Below are 25,723 nucleotides of genomic sequence, written 5' to 3'. Positions count from 1 at the left end.
TTGGAAAGGTTTCCATGTGAAAAGATGCCGGGACAATGGCATCGACGGGGCTCTTTTCTAAGTTGAAAATATCGAATATACCTGAAGATTCAGCTAACGATCTTTAGGAGCGAGTCGTTAGAAAGTTTGAAGAGATTTTTCAAGGCATGGAAGACAGATGACATCAATAACCTTCTGAGGTCACTTCTCCCACTGTGCCCCGCCCCCGCCCACGCCCCTGCCAGGGCACTGCAAGTCAGGCGGCTGCTGGCAGATTATGATCCTATAAGAACCCTCTAAAACCAAGCCCTCTGCCCCATGTAGAAAAATGCACTTCGTAGCTCCAATTATCTGAATGTTAGGGAGGGACTTGCCTGCACGCATAGTTGCCTCATTTGTTTAGCTCTGTTGGGGGAGGCGCACCCTGCTCGCACGCCGACACAGTGTCCACCGTCTTTGGGATATGGATCATTTTATCTACTTCTCGTCTTATTTATTTATCTGTAATTATTCACCTGTGTTCTATTAAATCTTCGTTTTTCATGCAAGTACATGAGCTACTCTTGGAAAATTCGCGGAGTAGTCGAATCTTTGCCTTTTTCTCAGATTTTACTAACTTTTCAAACTATTACGAGTCATTTTCTGCTTCAGAAACTCTCGATTAAAATATATAATTACCACTATTTTTCTCTTAATAAAGGTTATAGCCCATTCAATGATTAAACTTAAGATTGGAAAATATCATTTCAGGTTCAGATCACTGTGTGCGACCTGTAATCAGTAAATTAACTGCTCTGAGCATGCCAGGGTGGTTCCAGAAACTTCTTTCCTGGCCTAGAGAGAGTTTGAGGAGTAGAGGTGGGTGGTGGCACTCTGATTGGCTTTACTCTTCTCTCTTTCAAATTTTACTCTTAAACAGCAACGACAACAAAACAGATAGCCGCCCTTGCTTTCAATATGTGGGGACTGTTGTGCTTCCCCTACAGACAGTGGCTGGGAGAAACTTCCAGAGACAGACATCACATAGGATGCTGCTTTCCATAGCTCTTTAGGGAAGGAGAATCAATCACCTTGACTGAAATGAAAGGAAAACAAATATTTTGACTGGATCTGGCTGGGTCTTCCCCATTAATTGACTGGCTATTTGCCTAATTTGTTTTTTCCAGCTATGCACAGGTTGGTAAGCCTTTGAGTTCCCTGGAGGATTTAATGTCAATAAGTTTCCCATAAATGCTCTGGATTTCTCCAGAAGTCTCCCCCTTTTTCTCCCCCAACCCTTTTCCTCCTTTCGAGGGCTATGAAGTAGATGCTTCAGGGAGGAACTGACCCATGGTGGCTCTGGAGACCGCCAAAGTAAATCCTGCCTGTCTACCTCCACCCCTGACATACGCGCTAGATAAAAACAATCCCTCTCGCTCCAAAAATATTGTGTCCAATTCCCCCTAAGCCCTACTGTGCAGAAATTCTGGAGCTGCCTTAGAGTTCACACTATGTCCTTGGTGTCAGGACCAGCAAAATCGTTTCTAAGGCTGGTCGGCAGCCCTGAGGGCATTTAAGTGCCAGAGCAGAATAGAAACAGCATCATCTCTGCTCCCCGCACCCACAAACTCCATAAACTCCCCCTGGGAGCCTACTGCCCAGTGCTCTGCCCTCCTTCTACTTCCTGAACATCAGGCACCCAGGCAACCTCTGACATCACCCCCCATCCCAGAGCTGCCTCTTCTCAGCTGAGAGCCTGAAACCCCTGAACTCCCTCTTCCCTGGGGTGCCTCTAAATCCCTTCAGAGGCTTCTCTTTTAGGAGCTTCTGAAGCGGGTGTCATCTCTCAACTGCTACAGAATATATTAAAAATTCTTTATAACAACGCTTTACTCTTAAATACAAAACCAGCCCTTTTCAAAGGCCTTCTGAAGGGCCTCGAACATGCCCTGACTATAGAGAAGGAAACATTTTATCCTAGTGATTTTTAAGCAGAGAAACACTCAAATGATGGGGCCGTCTAAGGATGCCATCATTTACACAGCACGCTGGCCGGGGCAGCCATGGGGCTCCCTGGGCCCCGCTCAGGCCCAGCCGGTTCTCCATAGCTGTCGCCTCTCCTCTCAGACTCAGTTGGTTAGCGCACACAGTACTGGCAGGGAAGGGTGCCGGACGGCCTCATGCCTGCAAAGTAATCGTATGCCCACAGCTTTGCAGAAACATCCACCTCGGCTCTGGAATCTTCCTTCTGACAGCTGTGGAGATCCAGGCCTGGCTTCCAGGGTCTTCAGACTAAAAATGAAACAAGGTAGGGATAAGTGAATCAGGAAGTAGAGGTAGAACTGGATTTGGACTTCCCAGGAACTGGATTGTCACTCAGGGCAAGTAACCAGTCTAAGTGTCATTTCTCTTTCTGTAAAATGGGACTAGTACTAGTACCTACCTCCTAGCGTTGTTGTGAAGATTAAATGGCATAAACTACAGCATTTGGCATAGCGCATGGCACATGGTACGTACTCAATAAACGTTAGATATTTTCACCAACATCATCGTTTTCATTACAACTCTAAATTTAGCCTCAAAGCTCTTTATGGAGAAGGAGTTGGCAGCCAAAACGGTGACATTCCTTCCTTGCATCCTGCTCACTCCCAAAGAGAGTTGGTTTAAGTAAGTAACCACTGCCATGAGTGTTTTTGAGAAATGGCTGTCCTAGAGTTTTTTCATAAAGTTTGAAAACAGTTTTGTAGATAATGGCCTCCCACGGCCAATGAGACTATAAAGCACCAGAGGTGCCCTAGCAGAGGCTGGAGGACACTCATTTTTGACCTTGGAGAAGGAGTTTCAGCATGGCAAAGGGGCATCTGAGCCCCCTCCTTTCAAACCCCTATAATCGGTGCAGCTATGGGAACAGTCGATTTTTATAATGTATCAGTCCATTAACTAGAAGCCACTGATCTTTTGTCAATTTATTCATTTTATGTACTTTTTATCAAGTGCCTACTAATGCAGTGCTAGATACCAGAAAACTCCCTGTGGAGCTCTACTCTCCAAAACTGGAAATGTGAACAAGAAGACGAGCCAGGGGAATGGAACTGGAAGAAACGGGAGAGGGATAGAGTTACTGAAAATAGAGTGGGCAGGGACGATCTCTCCTAAGAGGTGACATTGGGTGAGTCAATGAGAAAGAGCCAACTATGCAAAGAGCAGAGAGAACAAGATTCCAGAACGAGGGGACAGCAAATACAAAACTGTGAGGTGGGAACAGTTCCACAGGGTCAAGGAACAGAAATAGGCCTGTGGGCTGAATCCTGTTCCCAAGGGGAGTGGGCAGTGAGATAAGGCTGGATGCTCAGATGGTGTCTAGGCCCCTCAGGGCCTTGTGGGACATAGCAAGGATATGGGGTTTTCTTCTAAAGCAGTGGGAAGTCACTGGAGTGTTTTAAGTAGGGGCTAAGTCATTGGTTTGACCCAGAGTAAACATCTTCCAGTATGGGACCTTCCTTTGTCATTGTCTTTGCAACATGGAGAAATATTTTTGCAGGGGTAGATCAAATAGGAAGGGAAAACTCTACTAATGAGTCTGTGGAAGTAAATGTAGAGGCCAGAAACCTGTTTTACAATGAAATGTGCTTTGAAATGCCAGGAATATATTCCCAACCGATTCTTGAGTCTTTGGGGCGGCTTTCAGCTGTAATGAAGGTGGCGCTTATCAGTCTGAGCTTGGGCTGCCTTAATTAGAACCAGATTTTCTATCTTTAAATTGGTCTTACATCAAAGCTAGAGTTATAATTGCAGGTGATACATTTGCAAGCTGCATTGTTATGTAGAATACAGCTGCCAGCAGGTTGTGTTGGGATTATTGAAAAGCAATTTGCAGGGGAGGTCTATGGGGGAAGTTAGTTCACCTCACTAAGCCAAAAAAAGAGAGAGAGAGCAATAGATAGCTGGAGGTCTTGGGGAAAACATGTTTAACAAGAGGTATTAGTGATAACAAAAAGAAGAAGAAGAAGAAGAAGAAGAAGAAGAAGAAGACCCTTCAGCATTTACCAGCTCTATTCTGCATACACATTTGGCTTAAGCCACTCCTGGCTCTGAGACTCGTGGCTGCTGAGGTCGAGGTTGTTGGAGGTCATTGCTGGTCTGCATTTGATATGGCTGTGGGATTGGCTTGTGGGGTCGTAAAAGGTTATCAGGAAAACTCAGGCAGCTGGAGGCAATTTTGTGGCCAACTCCCCACCCTGAGTTTTGGAACTGGGAGATTTTAGGCTTACAAGGTGCTCAGAGAAGATGCTGGATTTGTTTTTGTTTTTGTTTTTGTTTTGAAGGGAAGTTGTTTTTTTGTGACCAGACCCAAAGTCTCACTGGAGAACTTTTTTTTGTCAGTGAAGGAAGATTGCCCTAAGGACGATATGGACGTGTTCTTAGTTTAGAGGAAGTAGGGGGATTTGTGACTAGCTGAGTCTCATGGGAGAGAAGAATGTCCTAGAAGTTAGAAAGGGCCACTCAAGTTAAAGGGTCATTCAACTTCTAAAGCAAACCTTCCAAAACTTCTGAGTGAAACACCACTAAGGGAGAGCTATGTTCATCCATTAACGACGGGTAAGTCTTTCTTTGTGTACTAGCTTAGCATGTCCAAGAAGAATGTGTAGGATCTAGTCAAAGAATAGATTTCTGGGAGTCTGCCTAACTCCTTGATTTGCTGTTGAGTGAGACATAGCAAACTTACTGCTCTCCCCACCCAGACAGTATTGGGCACAGTCGTCGCTGAGTTAGGAACCGTGCATTAGAGCCCCCAGAAAATGTTCTGAGAAGCATAACAAGAAACTCTTTGCATATTCTCTCCCTCTTTTTCTCTATCGTCATTTCTGCAGCTACTTTGTAAACATGAAATAGATTTTCATAGCAAACTCTGATCCTTGGGGGTCATTGATGAAGTTGTGCTGTCTGTAGTTGTGTCTACAGCCCACCCAAACAGATGGTCACTTCTGAGGGGTGAGGGACAGGGTAGGGGGTAGGAGGCAGATACCTGTCTAAGGTTTGGAAACACTTGCGTGTGACCGAACTTTTTGCCTTTTCATCTGTCCGTTCTGGTGGTGAACAGCCTTGGCCCCTGGGGAGGCAGATAACCTCTTGCCTCTTCAATTGGGATAACGTCCCTCCCTGGGCAAGAAGGTAGCTTATCTCTAAAGAGTTTAGGCTTAGGAAAGGTGAGGAGGGGGGGGACGGCATTAAGTTAGTTGCCAAGGATAGAAAATCTGGGCCTCTACTCCAAACCACATTCACTTTTCTAATCAAACTGGCTCATATGATTTCAATTATTTTTCCATCCTCTCCAAGGGCAGTGGGCCATGGGGTAGGCTGATGACCTGTGAAATTTCAATTTTAAAGAATGAAACTGGTTTTGATTTATTAAAACGTCAGCCATTCCTCTGGTTCCGTGTGGGTATAGAGAGGGCAAGAAGAGCTGCCAAAAGGCTGAGTGATATCCTGTGACTCCCCTTCTTCAGCCTTGGCAGCCCCTCAGGCCAAGGAAGTTTCTATGCCCAGGACCCGGGAAGACTCTCCTCTGATTCGCTAATGAAGTGGCCTGAAGCCACAGAGCCACACATGCACTCCTGACAATGTCAGCAGTGCAGCCGGGTGGGGTTGTGTGAGGTTGGGCACTGCAGATGTCTTAGATGGGGGTTTGTCAGAGCAGAAGTGACTGGGTCAGTATTCACTGTGCTTGATCTCTATCCCTTGATTTCTCTTCCCCATTTCTGGTTGACATTGTTAAATACGGTATCTGTGGGAGTCCATTCTGGATTTCTAGGTCAGTGTGTAGGCCAGCGAGAGGGCAGGGATCTGCTCCACTTGGTAGAACTTGGCCCTTTGTTCTCTCCGACTCCTGCTTTGACTCATCAATGAAATAATCCTCATGCCCTTCATCTTATTCGCCTTCACCTTCCCCTTGGAAAACTGATTGTTGGAATGAATGGACTCAGTGTATGTATGTATCCATCGACATGGATGGGTCTTAAAATATGATCCTGAGTTCAAAAGACAGAAAGAAAAAAGAAACAGAATGAGATAGATAAGACACTGTGATCTACAGAAGTTAAAAGTAGATGAACATGAAGCGGCAATACATAAAAAACAAAAGATCACATTAAACAATTAGAAGAGCTGACCGTGCGAGGAGAAGAATGGAAATGGAATGTAAGGATCAAAAGGAAGAAATAAAATGAATGAATCACTCAATCTATCAGTGATGAGAATGTGCCATGAACTGAAGAGTATGATTGACTCAACGCCCTGTCCTTAGGGTAAAGAAAATAACAACAAGCAATGTAATTTTAGCAAGGTCTTCTAATGCTAGACCTTGTGTTAAGAACCCAAGTGGCACCAAGATGATCAGCTCAGCCTGAATCTTTCCATGCTATGGCTTTGTATCTAGATGCAAAGGACTCCACCAGGAGAAGACAGGAGACACGCTCCTAGGGCAAGCACCTCCCAGAGGAGTTTGACAGCACGAGAGGGGGCTGCTTTCTCCTTCTGCGATTGTGGCCCCTTCTCTCTGACCTTGTGATGCAAGTTATTATGGGGCCAGCAGCAGGCTGAGCTTCAGTTTAACCATCTGTAAAATGGGGCAATGCCAGTACCTCCTTCAGAAGGCTGTTGTGAGGAACAAATGTACAAATGCCTCCTCTTCTCTCAGCATAGTGCCTGGCTCACAGCGAATGCTTGCCATCATAATCACAATCATAATACTTGCTAAGAATAACAATAACAACAATAGTAATAATGATAAGAATAAATCTTGTCATTGGAAGCATTTTTCTCTTTCCTATGGGAGTTTCGCTCAAAAGGTCCATTTTTAGAGTTATTCTAAAGACTCTGGTGTCCAGCCAGACAACAGGAACTTAATGAAGTCAATGAAGTTTTGAGATTTTGGAAGGCAGAATATTCTTTGTTGTCTCTTAAGTCTCCCGAGGATCCTATACGCCTGGGGCCACATCAGAGGAAGTCTTGGCAGCCATACCAGACACTTCAGTGCAAGTGATCTGAATCTAGAATCTCAGCAAGAAGGAAGAGTTGGGAGAAAGAAAAGTCACGTGTGATGCTGAGGATGACGAAAGACTAGTTGGTGACCCAGACTGCATGTAGTGATTGCCTCTTAATGGTATCTTACAACTCTCTTGGAGTTTTTTATTGTCCAAAGTTCTTGTCTCATTTGAACCTCCTGCCATCCTCCTGAAGAGGTATAGAACTCCCATTTTACAGATAGAAAAACTGAGGCCCAGAGTTTTCCAAGCCCAGGATGAACATTAGTTGTAGACCTGGGCCTAGAACTCAGGCATACTGACTCCCCCAACCGGTGCTTTGTATAGTAATAATAATGATAATGATACTTGCTACTCACAAGTGTCTCTATGAGCCAGGTACTTTTGTAGGGGTTTTATATTTCATTTAATCCTTACAATAAGTCTATGAGGTGGATGCAATTACTGTCCTCATTACACAAATGCAACAGCTAAAGCACAGAGAGGCTAAATAACCGGGCTAAGGTTTCACAGCCCGGAAGTGGTAGAGGCAGGAAATGAAACTGGGTGTGCATCGCTCCTCTCGCTATGTTTTGCTGCCATGCTACTACTGTCCTGAGGACCAGGCTCTGCTGCTCCGGGTCTTCTCAAGACAAGAAACACCGACAGACTCAAGGATGGATTCATGCCCACCCCTTTGTCCCAAGATTAAGGAACAAAATCTTATGCCACCGGGCCCTGGAGTAAGAAGTGGATGTGGTTTCTACAGCAAAGGGGTCTTCTGAACTTGGAGACCTGGCCAACCACAGATCTCTCTGCTGTACATAGGACACACCCAAAGTCTGCCTGGGGATCTAGGGAACTTTTCAGGGGTGCCAGTACCCTACTCAGTGGCCCTTTGTTGACTATTTGGGGTTCACTGGAATTCAGCCTGCTACCGAGGCCTCCCTTCCCTATGGCCCAGCTTCAGACTGTGGATTCATCAGAGGAGCTGCTATGAATGGTGGGATTGGGTTCAGAAGGGCCTTACTCTGAAGGCAAATCCCTAATAAGAGAAGTCAAGGTTGGGTCAAGTGTGCCTTGACCCTGTGCTTGATACTCATTCATTGTTTACATTTGCTTTGTTTTCTCTTTCCTCTCCATCATCCCATTACCTCCAGCCTGAAAATGCATGGGCGAAGGAGAAAGTTAGATGTCCACATCTAAGAACAGTTTGTCCAGGATGCCTGGGAAATGGCATGGGGTGACCACAGAGGTTTACCCTCTTTGCCGTATCCTCACTTTTACTCCCTCCTCTCACACACCAAGCATATTTGTACTTTGTATCTACTCTTTGCCCGAAGTTTTTGAGAAAGAAACGAGGGATGCAGCCTAGGACTAACAATAGGTAAGATTTAGAGCATCAGGAGGATGGAGAAAGAGTGCTAAAAGAGGAGGGCGGTATGAGGCCAGTAAAAGCAAGAGGTGGGGAAGGGCGAGGTGTGATTGGGTTAGAGTGGGCACCAAGTTTGGCTGGAAGGGGAGGGGAGAAGAGCCAGGAGGTTGGCCTAGAACGATGAGAAGGGCTTTAGACTTTTGACTCTCTTTGCATTTCCCAAAGCACGTGCAGTGGAACTCTGGTTAAATGGCGTGCTTAGAGGAGTTCTGGGGAGGAGAAAAGTCTGCTCAAATAGCTTTTGGAAATCTTGGGTTAAACTCAATTCAGTGCTTTTCTTTACTGCAGGATTTATCTGAGGGTTTATTGTAAAAGATGAATCTTCATTGGGGGAGGATAACTTATGCAGCATTTTCCAAATTTATTCTACCAGTGAACCCAGGTTTCCAAGGTGAAGTTTGTGGGATTAGTTTAATCAAGCGCTCTAGAAAATGTTTTTCCATATGAATGGATTATGGAATGTTTGGGGAAGGGAACCAGTGAAAAAGCAATCCCATTCTTGGTTTACTGTGAGGCCTACATTAAGTCCTACCTTCCTCAGACTCATTACCATAGCTCCCTTAACCCATATCGATGAGGGCTGAGTTCTGTGCTGAGTTTTACCATCTTGGGGAACACTTCTGCTTTGTAAATGGCAGTAGGACCTCCAGGCCTTGAAATGTGGGTCTTTGCAGGAAGTAGGCCACTGATTCTCATTTCAGGCTGAAATTATTATACCAGTCAATGGTCCTAAAATATTTTGAGGTCATGAATACATTTGGAAATATACTGGAAGCTATGAACTCTGTCCCTGGGCAGGGGGAGAGTGGGAGGGGAGCTCATAGACTCATAATTTGCATACTATATTAAGGGATTTTCCAAGCCTTTTGAGACCCGTCTATAGAATACCTGAACATACACATTGGCGCATTGGTTCTTCTGTTGGGTCATCACCATTTATCTTAATGCTGGTTTCACACGGATGCTTTAATGGACAGCCCAATTAACACACTCACAAAATTGGCTCTTTGGCCTGTATGTGACTTTGCCTGGGGGATTACCCAAACAGGCTAGCCAGAAGTCATTTTCTGGGGGTGGTACTGGGAAGAAGCATGGAGAGACTTCTAAACTTGTTTTTAATTTAACATCTTTACCTTTGTTTGGAAACAGAGAGGATACAGATGAAATCATCCTTCCAAAAGACTTCTGTGCTTCTTTCAACTTCTAAAATTGTAGGGGATGGGTCACTGAAATTGCTTGTGTTGAAAGGAATGAAGCCAAGCCAGTCAGCCTGGGACCCTATGACTGACTTTATGCTTTTCTCAGATGAACACTGAGCTTTGCTCCAGAGCGATGGGCTGAAGCAGGTCTGATGAAGGAAGGGGAAGCTTTAACATGGAGTCTGTCCTGGAGATCCCAGTAGGACACGTTTTCTTTAAATTCTTTTCTTCAAGGTCACTTAAAGGATAGAGCCAAGTAACATATCTTTTCTAAATATACTGTTTCTTGGAGAGTGGGGACATGCCTGGTGGCCTCTGTCTCTCGGTTTGCCATCTCCACCTCCCCATTGTTTGGGAGCCTGACTGTTTTATCATCTCTTCATTTTCAACCTTCTTTTGTCATTTTATTTTACTTATGGCTCCTAAGTACCAAAAAGTCAGTCTAGGTTATATTTTAAATCCAATATAACAATCTTTATCCTTTAACGTGATGGCTTTAACCCCTTCACCTTTATTGTGATCATTCATCTGCTTGGACTTATTCTAACCATTTTCTTTTGTGTTTTTTCACTTATCAAATCTTTCTATCTTTCCAACTTGCTTTGTGTTGAGCAGAAGGGATGGGAGAAAGCATTCCGTTGCCTTTTTATCTCATACAAAGACTACACACGGGTGCTTCCCTGAACTTCTCAGGTAATTCTGTCTTTTATGTTCTGAGTATCCTGATCTCTTCCTATCCTGGAGAGCTAGGACTGGGTGCTGAGCCAGGAAGAGAATTGAGTGTTGCTCTCTTGGTCTTTCTGCCCAAGTAGAAATAAGGGGAAAAGGCAAGGGATGAGATTAGAAAGAATAACAAGCAGAGAAGGTGGCAGCTGGTATTGAGATCTACTAGACAGAGCCAGATAAAGCTTCACAATCTCAATGATAGAACTTGATTCATCATCTGGGGACCAGGCTTTGGTGACAGACGGATTTCAGCCTCTCAGTTTTCAGGACTGGTAACAATAGAGTAGGCTTTCTATCTGACTTTGCCTTCACTATCATCTTTTTTCTCCCACGATTGTGGCTAATGACCTAGCACTTGGAACCCAATCCTATGGCCTTCAGATGTCAGCAATTGCTTTTGGTTTCCAGATGAATTAGTCAGCCTGTAGCAATGCCAGCTTCTCCAATAGCTGGCCCAATAGACTAGTGGCCATACACTTGCCCTAAATTTGGCTGGGCTCTAGGAATAAGTGGTCAGAGCTGTCCTGAGAAGATTGTGTATGTGTGTGGCCAAGCCGAAAGCTCTTAAAGCAGGGCCTGGAATAAATGACCCATAATAAGCAGTTGTTTCATTCTTGTGCCTCTAGCCGGCAGTCAAGAACTTTTATGGTTTTTTTAATGGATGAGGAAGAGTCCAGTGCCCTGGTGCTCTTTAACAGCTTGGGCACTCCTCCCTAGCCTGGAAGAACTATGCACACAGACAAATATGGACAGCATGAGGCAGAAGGGTCTACAGCAGGGTCAGGGAGCTAGGGTCACTGAGCTTGCTCATGCTGAGGAGAACAAAGCCAAACCAGTCAGCCTGGAACCCTATGGCTGACTTCATGCTTTATTAAGATGGACACTGAGCTTTGCTCCAGAGTGACAGTCTGAGGCAGTGGCCTGCTGCAAGCTGGTTTGGCCAAGATGTAGAATATACACAGGCTGGGCCAGGGGGAGCCTTAACAGTCTCCATGCTTTGGCCGCAATTGAGCCATCCAGAGGCCAGAGCCCCAGATGCAATTCAATGCAAATGACATTTACTCGAGACAAAGATCTCTGCTAGGGCGGGGGCCAAGCACTATAAAACCACAGTCCTCTGGCCTTTAGAACATAACACGGTATGAGGGGAGTGAGACTTACGTGTGGACATTGGAAATCAACAGGAGAGCACAGACCATGAGAACAGCAGTGGAAGGGTGATGAATTAGTCAGCTTCAGAAGTCTGGAAATGCACGCAGAGAGTAGCTAGGGTACCAGGCTTTGGTGTCCCTCTGGGATTGAATCTCTATTCTGTTTCTGTTTACAGATTATGCGGCCTTTGGTAAGGCATTTTCTTCACCTATAAATCAACCTGATAGTATTTTGTGAACATTAAATGAGGTAATATCTGTGGAGTGATTAACACTGGGCAGGACATACAGTAAGGGCTCAATAAGTGAATGAAAGCTATTATTACTCCTAGAGGACATGGTTATTTCAAGGCCACTGAGGCTTCTAAGGGAATAGAGAGGAAGATAGAGAACACTTAGAGTAAGAGGAACAAAGGACATGAAGACAAGTTAATAAAAAGGCTCACCTAGAATTTTTTTTTGGGTAGAGGGGCTTCACACACTCAATAAATATTGATGAAATTACTAATGGCCAGGCAGCATGGAATACGATGGTGAACTAGGCAGAAGTAATCCCTGTTCTCAACTGGCCACTGTGGAGAAAGACTTGGGGAAAGGTGCCAAAATATTCTGTCAAATCCGACAATATTTAAGTCAAAGCTGACGGCTTTGGTGTGGAGTGGACACCATTACATATCTTTGCAGAGTGACCTATGCAATTAATTGACAACATGGAACTTTCTGGAACTCCCGGGGAGTCTTACAACCTGGAACATTAATTACCATCTAATGTGAGAGGCACCTAAACTGCAGAATGGTGGACAATGTTTGTCTGTTTCTCCTCTGAGTCACAACAGTGCTGCTCTGTAATATGACTACGACTCTAAGGGTGATCACTCCTTCTAGCCGATGATAGATAGGAACAAGCATGTGACTCAGTTGAAGACAATGCAATATGAGGAGCCGTAGATTGGAGGCTTCTGAAAAAGTCTTTCTTCTTATTGGAGAGTATCTGGAGAGTGTCTCTTGATAGACATGACAGAGAAACACTTCACCCTGATTGCCACTGCCAGCCATGTTACAATCATGAGGGAAGCCTGCCTTAGGATGATGCCAACTCCATGGATTCCAGATGGAAAGATCGGAAGAACATGGGTCCTTGACGATCTAGTTGACTGGCCAGAACCAACTCGGCAGCCCGGCTAGCTCTGGACTTTCTGTACTTGGGATATAATACCTTCCTCAGTATTTCGAATGAAATTTTCTATTATTTGCACTCTAACACATCCTAATGGACGCACTTGATAAAACAGAACCAGACATTTATTGAATGATTATTTCTGCAGTTGGCCTTGTCAGGGCTTTTGTCCTTCCCAGAGGAAGCACACTCAGCTAAGCCCAATCATTGCTCATCGGACAGCCTGGAAGATGCTCCCAGGAACATTCATTCTTGTGTGGATGGAAATGCAAACCCTTTGGATTAAGTCGGGTTTAATAATAGCAAGCACTTTTCCAGACCTTGCAGATATGATCCGCAGATAAAAAGGGTATAAAGGAAGAGGCAGAAATGATCAATTAAAATAGAATTCACTTGAAATCATAAAATGGGAAAACACACCTTTAAGATTTCATCCATCCCAGGGAAGTCACTGCAGGTTTTGGAGAACAGAGTGTAAGTTTTAGGCAGTTAATCATGTTTTTCTTGCCACCATCTCATGTCTTCATAATTGCATCTCTCCATTATTCCTCTATGACCGTCTCTCTTTTCATCTCTTCATCTGTTTTAAAAACAAGTGAAACAACAAACTACTATCGGACAAATTCTTCAACTTCTGGCACAGTTACTTGGGTAGAAATTTTATATTTTTATCCAACACACAGGCAAAAAGAAAGTTCTGATGTGAAAAGAAAGCCTCATGTGAGCCTTCCACTTCTCTGCCAAATGGCTCGAGCTCGTCCCACCTTTTTAATTTTACAAAATATTTGTGTTGTGTCTTCAAATTTCCATGGTACACCGGCAGGCTGGGTAATGGAAGGGAGGCCTGTGGGGATGAGGTGTCTGGCTTGGCCAGGCGGTGGGCTGCAGGTGCTTGGGAAGGGTGGCCAATGGGAGAGACTTCTCGGAACAAGCCTGACAAGTTACCGCTGGCCCAAGCCTACAGCCTCATCTCCCTCCAGCTCAGCCCCAGGTCACCAAAAGGAAATGTATTTAATTTTCAAATCCCTCCTAGAGCCAAAGAGAATTCCAGCAAAACAGCCATAAACGTTGAAAGAGTCTTGTCTGATTTAGGAAAACATTCCATTGGATTTAAAATGAAATATCCTGTGACTAATCTCATGTAAGACTGGGAATGGGTCTAACTGTTCAATTTGGTGGTCACCGAGGGGACTCCAGAGAGAGACCTCGTCCCTCCCCCACACCACTTTGGGAACGACAATAAATCAGCCAGGACCGAGTTTTCAAACAAGGATTGTGAAGGGTTTGCTGTTTGATCCTCAAGACCCCCTTCTTCTCAATTTCTCATTGATTTCCCATCAAGAGAGTTTGTGCAACTGAATTCCCCATGCAATTCTGGCACTTTGTAAGCCAGTAAATAAATCCCAAATGTTAATTCTTATGAGGACAGTATTCCCTGCCAAGAAATGAATAATGCACTGTGAAAGATACAGCATCTTGCATGCTTGGATGAGGGAACAAGAAACAGTGATGCAGAGGAAGTCATGAAGGAGGAAAAATCAGAAAGGGAGATGCGAAGGGAAGAGGAAGAAGACACAAAATTACATTGGAAGGTATTTGTCCTATCACCTTGACTTGAGTGTAAGCTCCTTGTGGCCAGCACCAGGCAGTGACAATAACTACGATTATTTGGTTCCACGTGCCTGCCCCATGTGGCGTGCTTTCCACATACATTCATCTTCTCCTCACAATGATCTGAGCGGCAGGTTCTGCTGTTATCCCCATTTATAGATGGAGAAACTAAGGCTCAGAGAAGTTAAACAATTTGCTCTACAGGATAGAGGAGGGATGGGGCACTTGCTGGGTACTAGAGCTGACTCAGCCCCACTGTGCTGTCTGCACCAGAGGGAGAATGTGAAGTGTGAGTCATCAACTGTCCCAGTGTTCCCAGGAATGAAGGGACTCTGGGAAGCAGAACTTTCAATGCTAAAACCAGGAATGTCCCAGACAAGTTGGGGCAAGTTGGCCACCCTGGATCTGACACTGAATAACCTCCTTAGGTGTCTATGTCAAGAGCTTTTTTTGGGAAAACAGGCACTGCCCCTGTAAGATAAACTGGCAAGTTGGTCTATCTAGTTAGTACCTGCGATCCTATTTTTTGCCTATAGGGCAACCCCTAAAATGCCCTCCTGATATATGACAAATGAAGGAAGAAATACAATAATGGCATATGCTACTGTTATTTACCAAGACCAACAGTTTCTCTTGGAACACTCTTCTAGGCAAAAATGGGAGAAAATCATCTTAAATTCCGGTTCCAGAAAGTATGTAAGTAAATTATGATTTTTGTTTATTATTTATTAACCAGTGGCTCATTTTCAAGGTACAGAGGGATTCTTTCTGTTAACCCCTGGGACCATGCAAGGCCGAAAAAAGAATTCCTACGCAGGGATTTTAGTTCCCATTTCTAGACCCCAATTTTATAAGCGGAGACCTCTCGCCTGTGAATTATGCTACAATCAAGCCTTTCTCCTGGAGGAGTCAAGTCAATCTTGGAGTCCAGCCAATAATAATAGTCTCTACAACAAACAAAGCCATGCATTTCTAAACAGAGTTTTCACATATGTCATCTAACTTGAGCTCCTGGTACCCCCATGAAACAAACAGGGTATGTGGGACGAGTTCCATGCTCCATGTTCCATCAGCAGGGGCCGAATTTAGAAAAGGTAAGCGATTTATGGAAGATCACACATTTAGGGAGAGGCGGAGTTGGAAATCAAATCCACACCTTCTGGTTTCACACTCTACGTGCTCTTTGCAACACCTTACTCTTACGGTGTCCGAGAAATCTAATTATTTTAATACCAAAACGACCTTTGTGAGATCCTTGAAGGAAATGGATATATGAAAAGTAAATATATCTTTACATTTACAGAATTGATCACAGTGCTTGGCACACAGTAGGTAATCATTTCCCCACCATGAGGCAGAAGGGTCAAGGGAAAGATACAGCTCCAACATAAACCAATAAACCAGACGAAGTTTGAATGCTAGGTTAGCCACCTACCGGTGAAACTCGGGGCAAGTCACTTAACTGCTTTGAGCCAACAGACCCTTCCCAGAACAAAGCTGTTGTGAGAGTTTATGATAATAGCTGAGGAGGGCTTGGCACACAGTGAGTGCTCCGTAAGAGGCAGCTGTTGTTGTTTTTAGGTCCCAGATTCTGGGCACTTCCTTTTGCCCAGCCTGGTGATGGGAATGGACAACCCAGGGCACAAAGCTCTAATCTCTGGAGGCACACGCTGGACCAGATGCTTTCTGACCTTCTGTCATGTTTAACTCACCTTTCCCACCGAAATGAGAGAGAATGCTCTCGATTCAGTCGACACATTTACAGTGCTGTTGGTGACCCCTTCCGTATGTGCCTGGGGCCAAGCTACAGGTGATAATTAGCTCTCAGAAAGTGGAAGGATATTAACTCCAGCATCTTGACTCCATTCCAATTGAGATAATTAAATAAAGTGCCCACAGGTGGATCCAGTTAATGAGGCATCGACTAGTTTGCCGCTGAGCCAGCCAGGCAGCAGTCATGGAGCTACGCATGAGCTTAGCATGGATGACTAAGCCTCGGGCATAACCAAACGCACAGAGCACTACCTTCTCCTCTGTTCTCAGCCCTGAGTTTGTTCCTGCCCTCAGCTTCTCGGGCACATGGGTGTGCTGTGCTGGGAGTCAGGGACTTGGGCTCCAGGCTCGGCTCTGCCACTAGCTTAATGCATGACCTTGAGCAAGTATCTTCATTGTCCTGACTCTGTTTCCTTCCTCACTTGTAAAAGGAAGGAAGCGGTTAAGGGGCAGCTCATGAACCTGAATAAAGAGAACTTGAGGACAACTGGACTGAATCTCATTCTCTCCTCCTTCCCTCTTTCTCAGTGTTGATTTCTGCCTCTCCTTCTTCGCTTTTTTCTCTCCTCCAGCCTCGTCCCCTCATTCATCCGTAGGCTTCAGCAACCTCATACTCACAGCCTTTCAGTGATAACATAGGAGGCAGGCAGAGTTGGACTTCCTCCTGGTTTCAATTTTTTAAATCCTAAGGACTTGGTTGGTCGACCTTAACAGGTTCACCTTGTGGACCGATCGTTTGTGACTAGGGGGCGGGCATGTGTGATGGTGCACAAGAACTTGCATTAATCCAGAGGCAGATCTATTAAGCTTATCACCAGAAGCCACCCACATTGGAATCTTCCACAGTGACAAAAGTGTCATACGCATTGACTTCTCCTTCTTTGAAGAAGCAGAAGCAGCTGGGGTTCCGTGTGTGTGTGTGTGTGTATGCGTGCGCGTGTGAGTCTTCGGGAACAGGAATATATATTTTCTGGTGGAAATAATGCTATGAATGGTGATTATTCTTCCAGATCAGTCTACGAAGAGGTAAACTGAATGGTTGTTAGCAAGCTGCTTACTCTCTTTGAGTCTCAGTTTTCCCCTCTGGAAAATGGAAAATAATAATAGTACTAGCTCATGGGTTGTTGAGGTAATTAAATAATTCAGGTAGTCCTAAGCACACTGCCTGGGCAAAGGTAAGGGCTCAATAAACAGTAGCCATTGCTATTACAACGTGAAATACTGCTTGTGTGTGCTTTTATGAGTGGAAAACTTCACATATAAGGAAACAAGAGACCAATAAGACACCTGATAAAAACACTCATTTTTCTTTATCTCAAGCACTGGTGGGTGTGTAAAGACAGGTTTAATTAAAGGACGGTGAGAAGATTCTGACGTGAAACTTGGTACTTTCAAGGACCTTAAACAGCGAATGTGCTCTTTCTGGCTCATTTTGCTACTCACTTTCTTTTCTCTTTCCTGTCACTGACATTACTCATTTGCTCTTTAGTGGTGTTTGAGACTTTTGAAGGGAAGGGGGAGGATTCGAACATAGGTCTGAGGGGGAAGAGAGAGATAAGAAGAAAAGATGGAAATAAGGGGGTTTTTTTGGATGTGCCTGGAAAAGAGTGACACAGACATGGATAAAGAATAGGATAGAATAACTATAAGAAGAGTTAACTAGTAGTCACTAATAGTTACCATTTGGACCTGCGTGTGAGACAAAAAACTGGCTGAGATACAATCGAGTGAGTTCTATACGGTGGAAGACAGAGCAGGGTCTGGAATATGCATCATTCACAAGGGAATGGGTGGGGAGGACAGGTGTGGGGTTTCTGATGCTGCCCCCCAAATGGTGCAGGAGGCCAAGAACAGTTTTATTGGTTCTTGAAGATCTCAAGGATGGTATGTCTCAAGAGGGAAGCAGCAGCCATGTTTAACTGAGCCTTTCTTTATGTTCTCTGCTCCAGTTCCCTGCTTTGATCCTACGAATGCCCTGTCTGTCTCAGGAAGCATTGACTTCTTGCCCACCACAGTGCTTGGTGCCATGCTAAGCCCCCAACTGGCAGCTGATACCATTGGAGGCCGTGAGTACTCACAAATCAAAGTTGCTCCTAACAATTCTCTCTATGGATCAATCAAAGTGCTCCTAATACTGATACTGCAGGACATCCTAGTTGACTCAGTAGATGGGAAAAGGAATCCTCTTGAGTGGTTTCATTCATTCATTCATTCATTCACTCACTCACTCACTCAGCAAATATTTCCTGAGGGCCTGCTGTTATAAGGCTGTGGTGAGTGCTGGGGACACATCGATGAACAAGACAGGCAAAATCTTTGCCCTTCTGTAGATTATGTTCTGTTGGAAAAGAGAGATGAGAGACCACCAACTATACACAACATGCAGAAAGTGCTACCAGTGAAAATACAGGAGAGCGTATAAGAATATTTAAAGAGTGCCTGAAAATTAATGAAAAGTAAATATCTTGGTCCCTGTTTCAAAATTAAGATCCATGTTCTTTTCGGACCTTCAGTTGTTTTTTTTTGTCATAAAGGAGATATAGACTCAGTCTGGAAAACCTGGAAAACATAGAACGTGTAAAGATACAAAAATCTCCCATAAACCACTCTTAAAACCACATTTATTTTATGCCTACTTGGCATCCTATTGCATGTAGTTTTGTAACTTGCTTTCTCACTTCAAATTACATGGCGAGGCTCTCCTGCAGTCATAAAAATTTAATTTAAAACATCGTTTTAAATAACTGCATGATATGCCATTATATAGATGTAGCATAAATTATTGAATCACGTCCTTATTGTTGAAGTTCTGTTTGTTTCCAATCTTACAAATATGCTTCGATGACTCTCCTTGTTTCTAAATCTTTGTTTGAGATTCCGTTGGTTTCTGAGAATAGTTTCCTAGCCAGTCAGGCCACACACACTTATTGAGCAATTATTATGCTCCATTTCCTTTCGCTTTTGGAGCGATTCTTTTGGTACTGTTAGGACCGCTTGTCTATGCTGCCCTCGATTTCGTTTACCTGACAAGGTGGGCCTGTTTGCCCTCATCTTGTCTTGGCCTCAGTTGCTCCTCTGGACCCAGGGCGCCCTGGTTTTATTTGAACTCCTCTCAGCCTGAGTCTGTTTTTCACCTTTATCTTGCATCTCTTGCTACCTAATCTCTCTGGGACTGTCTGCTGTGCTCTCACACCCAGATTGTCAGCGTCTTACCCATTTTTTTTATGGGCCGAGAATTGTGGCAGGAAGAGTCCCCGGAAATTGAGTGTGTATGCATATGTTAGGACAGGGGAAGAGAAGGGGAGAAGCAGGCGATCCCAAAGTATCAGTGTGTGGGAAAGTAGAAGATGGAAGTCTAGGGGGAAACAACCAGAAACTGGCCCAGTTGCCCCTTGACCATTTCTGTGGATGGAATGAAGGAAGATTGGGTTTCTAGGGCATGTCATTGATCTGTCTCATTGACTGTACCTAACCTGTAGACTTGAAAGCCTCTGGAAAATTCCAAGTATACTCTAATAGAATGACTGCATCGATGGCTCTAATTAACAGCCTCCCTGAATCCTTGCCCTTTGCCCTGTAACTTTGCAGTCCCTTCTCACTCAGATGAGACATGATTGGCTAATTGGATACTAGCAAATATGATGCAAGTGGTTTGGAAGTGCACGCCTATTTCCACCAACACTCTTGTGCAACTGGCCTTGCTCTCTCTCACAACTCTGACACTGCCATAAGAACATAGCGGGGCTAGCCTACTGGAGGGCCGGAGAGCTATGAGGACCTAAGGCCATCCTAGACCAGCCAGTCGGTCCCCTGCCAGTTTGGTGAGGCCCCTCAGATCGGCTGAATGACCCATAAACTTGTGGGGGGAAAAGCCATATATTAAGTTTTGGGGTTGTTTGTTACTCAGCGATAAGTAACTGGTAGACATTGGTTTTGCAGCGTAGAGAAGAGGAGGGCAAAGGGGAAGAAGACGGAGGGAACAGCAACAGAATAAAGCAGCCCGGCTCTGAACTCATAGTAAGCGCTGCTACATAGCAGGAATTCCACCCCCGCGGCTGCCTTTTGACCCTAGGGTCGGGTTTGGCTGCTCCTTCACTGTAGGCACACTCCCTTCTGGGTCTCCTGATGAGCAGTCCCAGGAACCAGAGTTGTCAACTCTTAGGGAGAACACGTGCCCAGAGACCACTCAATTCTGAGGGAGGTTCAGGAAAGAGCGCTGGAGTCCCCTGCACTGGGGACCTGCCCAGCAGTGGCCTGGTTTCCTTTTGTCCTCATCTATACTTTTGCCTTACTCCTGTCCGTGTGGGTGATACCCTGAGCTCAGGTTTCACTTGTCAGCCCTCACCTAGAGCAGCCTGCAAGAGACTATCCTGTTATGATCTCATTACAGTCCCCCAATGCCGAGCAGCACCAGTTTGGGGGCATGGGACTGATCCAGCATGGTTATGGAGCTAGATCCGTCCCCCTCCAGCACAAACCATGCCATCCCCACGCTGTGTGCCTCCCCTGCCATGTATGTGCACAGGAGTGCAAAAGACACCCCTTGGAGAATTTGAAACACATAGGGGCAGCTTATTCAATGCACATAAATGGCCATCCTTTCTAGTTTCTTTTTCCTCCAAGCTGGCTTCCCAACTAGAGAGATGCAAGTCGCCCTCCACTCTTCCCTCGATATTACATGGTGGTTTCTATCTCATTATTATTGCATTATATGTAGCACATCTGTTACTGGTCAGGAGCCAACTATTTAATTCTATTAGATACATCTATACAGCGAAGTGATAATCTACACCAGGTTTGTGGAACAAGTACTTAATACTTGGCAGCGAGTAGCCAAAGACTTGATGCACAAGCAAGAGAATGTAGGAGGCCCGTCGTAGCTGAGGGTCACAGCGGCCAGAAAGCTTGGATGCATTCTTCCCTGAACCAGCATTCCAGTGTGGGAAAGAAGTCAGTCATCGGCTTGTTCCAACATCTGCAAGATATTGATGGAGAACCACGGAGGTGGGGGTGGGAGGAGGGGGAGAGGGGAAACGTTTACCTAACCAAATGCTAACTCTTCCAAGGGGACTCATGTCAGCGCAGACTAAATGATGTGAGAGTTTTAGGAACATGTGGTAGTATTTACCCCCCAAGAAACGGACATAGATTTGCATCTTGTTCAGTAACGGCAGCGCCTTAGACGTGCCTTCTGCAGTGCCTCTGAGTTCCTACTCGTGTTTCCTGGCTTCATCTCTGCACATCAGAGAACGGTTTTGCACTCGGCACTGGGGAACAGAAGTGGGTTCTGTGTGCCGAGACCTCCGGCCAGGACTCTGACCTCATGGAAATGCAGGTTGGAACGGCTCCACTCTCCCCTAACCACCCCATCTTACCCAGGACGGTACACAGCCACGCTTGCTGCCTTGCGTTTGAGCTGGCTGGCTTTTGTCAGCGTGTCCATCCAGCATTTTCACCCAGAGGACTAGAGGGACGGGGAAGGAATGATGATAGGATCTATGTCTCGTTTCTTCTCCATCCAGAAGGAAGAGTCATTTTTTAAATCTTAAAATTGATGAAGGGAAGTGGAGAGGGGCAGGTCAAGGAGAAATCATGTCCCATATTTCATCGATTCCAAGTAAGATGTCATCCATTTTAAGACATACGGTTATTTTACATACCACTAAGAAAAAAAAGTTAACTCTTCAACTATGACATGCCATCAATTAAAAAACATCCCAATTTCAGAGATGCTAAAATATGGAGAGAAAAATGTGCATATTAGGATATCCAACCCCAGGGCTCTCCCAAGACTGGCCATTTAGGAGTTGTGCGATGGTGGGCAAATTATTTCACCTTTCTGTGCTTCAGTTTCCTCATCTGTGAAATGGGAATGGTGAAAGCACTCAACTCATACGGATGTTGCAAGGATTAAACATTAACGTATGTAAAGTTCTTAAAGGAAGTGCTACGTGTTAACTAATTGTGTGACCTTGAACATGTTGCTTAATATCTCTGAGCCTATTTCCTCAACTACAAAATGCAGGTGGCAATACCATTCTGTTCATTTTCATTTGATGCAGACCAATGTTCGCTCTTGCACTAGCCAGGGATGTGGGAGAATAGGGTAGCTGTTTAAAGGAAAGAATTCACCGTGATGAGTGGACTCACATGTCAGCAAGATAACCCATCCTTCCTTGTTGAACTCACTGACCATAGCAGGCTGTCCTCCCTTCCAGGAGTTCAGGGGAAGGACCTGGTTTGTCACTGGCTACCTGTTTTTGCAGTTGATATGAACTACAATTTACTTAGTATCACGAATATGGTAGATTTTTGCCCTTTGTCCCTGGGTTGCTTTAAGAATTATTCGCCAAACATATTTAGTATCATGGCTAATGTTCTCCATGGCCCTGTAAGGAAAGTAGAATAAGTATTATGATTCCTATTTATCGAAGGAGGAAACTGAGGGCTAGAGAAATAAAATGACAGCCCCAAGTCACAGAAAGCTGGTTTTCTTAGAGAGATAAGTCATGGTGCTTATGTTTGAGTGGTATACTGGACTTATGAATGCTTATATTCAGTGCCTCTCCCTGCAATGGCAACCCCTTCCTGTTGATACCAGGCTTAGCCAGGTGACTTCGTTTGGGCAGTGAAATGTGAGCTCTATCCAAGAAGAAGCTGTAAGAGCTATGCTTGATTTGCCATATGTCTTTGCTTCTGCCACAGAGTTGGCAAAGTTCCAGATAGAGGCTGCTTCATCAACTGGGTCCAGTGGTGAGGACGACAGGGAGCTGCAGTCGGCCCGCAGTGAACTTGCAGCACGAGCAAGAAACAGACCTTTGTGGTTATGAGCCATTGAGATTATGCGAATGTATGTTACTACAGCAAAACCTAGCCTATTCTAACTGATATAGTCTATTTTTCAAAACATACCCTCATGCGTAAGACCCGTGCCTTCTGTCCTCCATGAAACATTTGCTCCCTTAGAAGAAGGTACCTCAAGTGGCCTGATAATGGTGACCTCCGCTTCTTATTTTAGCACACACCTCTCTTCTTTATATAATCCTCTCTTTATATTACCTCTCTCGGAGCACAAAATCAAATAATTCTGATCATGGACTAAAGCAGTACAGTTTTAACCATGGATGCCTCCTATTATGAATTGAATTGTGCCCGCTCCCGCCAATTCATATGTTGAAGTCCTAATCCCTGGTAACTCAAAATGTGACCTTCTTTGGAGATCAGATTTTTACAAAGGTAATCAAGTTAAAACGAGATCATTAGGGTTGGGCCCTAACCCAATATAACTGGTATTCTTACAAAAGGGGGAGATTTTACACAGAGACATGCATTCAGGGAGAACACCATGTGAACATGAAGATGGCCAACCACAAGCCAAGGAGCGAGGCCTGGAACAGCTCTCCCTCTCACAGCCCTCAGAAGGAACCAACCCTGCCAACACCTCCGTTTCAGACTTCTAGCCTCCAGACATGTGAGACATTATGTCTTCTGCTGTTTAAGCCAACCACTTTGCGACTCTTTGTTATGGCAGCCCTCATTTTTTTTAAGATCATGGAAGTGGTAGCCAATTAGATCAGAATGAGAAGAAATTTGGAAAATAAAAAGTGGGGGTGGGAGGAGAGAGAGAGACACTCCAGGCAAAGATGTGGCATCAGAGACATCTGGAGTGGGAAACACACCTTGTAAGTTTGAGGCCTGGCAGGTACACTGGTTCCACTCATGTGTAGGGTGGGAGATGGTAGGAGGAGGCAGGTCGAGGCCAGGTCACGCACGGGAGGAAGCCCTTATCCTTGATGAAGAGCCTAACATTGAATGCTTTCATTTTCGAGAAGCAGAAACAGTTACAGTTTTCTGAGGGAGAATTCTCTGGTGGATTTGGAATTTGCAACTGGTCAAAATTTAATCAGGACCAAGTCTAGTGGAGCAAAGGAATTCATAAGTTGGGACAAAAAGTAATAAATTAATGAACGGATTTCTAGAGTGGTTGGCTTATGTGAAATAAATCAATCTCCCTCTGGCTACGGGTCAAACTTCTGATATGTGTCCTTACTTGGCAGTGATACCGCAACCAGCACCCCAGGAACTGAATCCTGGCAGGCCTGGAAGCATACAAGTAGATCCGTCTCTCCAGATCCTGGTGTCAGCCCCATTCCTGAGTCAGTCTGCCCAAGTCAGGCAGAACATTGCACTTCTGACCGCGGGGCCTGCAAGGAGTTGTGCTGCTCTAGACCTGCCAGCGGGGAGCCCAGCTTGGGCCTGATCTTCCGTGTTGGCCCCACCTATGCCCCTGTGACACAGCTTCTGTCCACCCTCCTGGTTTTCCATTCCAGTTTTCCCACCACTCTGAATTCAGAGCACCGAGTATCAGCAAAATGCCTTAGGCTGTGCTGCCCCAGCCCCCGCAGGCTTCCTTCAGACAGTATGGACCCTGTGCCTGGGGAACTATGGCGACATATTCTACTCTCCAGATCCAGCTCCCATGAACACCGACTCCATCCATTCTGGGTTTGCAGTGTCAGTTTGCATAATATAAAATTAGACAATGGGTTACCCTTTTGAAAGGCACCCTGGGTCAGTTTCCAGTTGGCTGCCCCGCCCAGATGACCAAGGACCTGAATACTTCCCTTGGAGCTCCTTCCCCCAAGATATGACCGCGAAATTTCCTTTCCAGGGAGAAGGTGCTGGCCGGCTCCCTCCGGATCCTCAGATGCCTAGTTTCGAAGGTGCCTGGGGATCTGCAGATAAATGATGGCACTCAGAAGCCAGGGCTCACGTTACCGCGGAGCTGCCCGCAACTGGCTTTCCTCACCCGAAGTGCCTTGGCAGCAGGTCCCCTTCCAGCTGCACGTCTCTTGCCTAATGGGGAGCCGGTCCAGCGCTCTGGAGCGAAGGCCACAAGATCCAAATCCCACTCCGAGCCAGTGAGTGACAAGCAGCTAATTTCCAAAGCTGTGCAGCGGATATTTTTTCTTCCTTCAGCCCTCTGGGAGAGAAAATGAAGCAAATGAAATACCCCAAGGGGGAGTAGCTTGTTGTAATTTATGATTAATCTTGAAAAACCACATGAGCTAAGCATTCCAGGCCTGGAGCTAACCTAAAACCAGGAACATGATACCACTCACTCACACGCACGCTCGCTCGCTCCCTCCCTCCCTCCCCCCCTCTCCAGAAATCCTAGGTGTGGTCACACAATGCAGATCCCTTGCTGCTCAAGCCAGCAGAGGATAACTTTGTTGGGAGCAGCTCAGAAAACAGCCACCCTGGGGTCTGTCTTGGAGAAAAGCTCTTCTAATCAGAATAATTGCCCAATGCATTTTCATAACATTTTGCTTTTTCAAATACTTGATTTTATTCTTCCTGGCAGCCTCATGTTGGAGAGCATCTTATCCTCTCCGAGTCCAATAAAAATTCTTCTGGAAGCATGTTTGGGCCTATGACTGAACATGGATGAAAAAAGTGATGAGACATGGTATCTGGGGACTGTCCCCGCCTCTTCAAAAGTAGGGCATGTAGGTGTCCTGAAGAGGGCTCTCTCCTAGGTGTCCACCTCGGACTATGAGCAAGTCATTTTACTCCTCGGGCTTCTGTTCTTTGTCTCAAAAATGGGACTGACATTGTTTGCCCCGCCTCCAAGATTGTTTGGGAAAATAAAGTCACTGTGGCAATAATGA

General features: G+C 45.2%; 1 long non-coding RNA gene across 2 annotated transcripts; it reads right to left on the bottom strand.

Annotated features, from left to right (window-relative positions):
* Nucleotides 1-254: 254 nt before the first annotated feature.
* On the bottom strand, nucleotides 255-25,197 carry LOC120609084 (uncharacterized). 2 transcript variants are annotated; one of them, XR_005654663.1, is made up of 3 exons: nucleotides 23,732-25,197; nucleotides 13,089-13,248; nucleotides 255-2,250 (listed from the first exon to the last, which is right to left on the bottom strand). It is a non-coding gene; the product is annotated as an uncharacterized LOC120609084 (long non-coding RNA). The 2 variants fall into 2 exon arrangements; XR_005654662.1 differs by lacking the exons at nucleotides 255-2,250; nucleotides 13,089-13,248 and adding exons at nucleotides 17,095-21,027; nucleotides 21,428-21,596 and having other exon boundaries at nucleotides 23,732-25,195.
* Between the last annotated feature and the right edge of the window lie 526 nt (nucleotides 25,198-25,723).

This window comes from Pteropus medius, unplaced genomic scaffold (assembly GCF_902729225.1).
Source record: "Pteropus medius unplaced genomic scaffold, Ma_sr-lr_union100, whole genome shotgun sequence".
Lineage (NCBI taxonomy): Eukaryota > Metazoa > Chordata > Mammalia > Chiroptera > Pteropodidae > Pteropus > Pteropus medius.
This window is presented reverse-complemented; position numbering and strand designations above follow the sequence as displayed.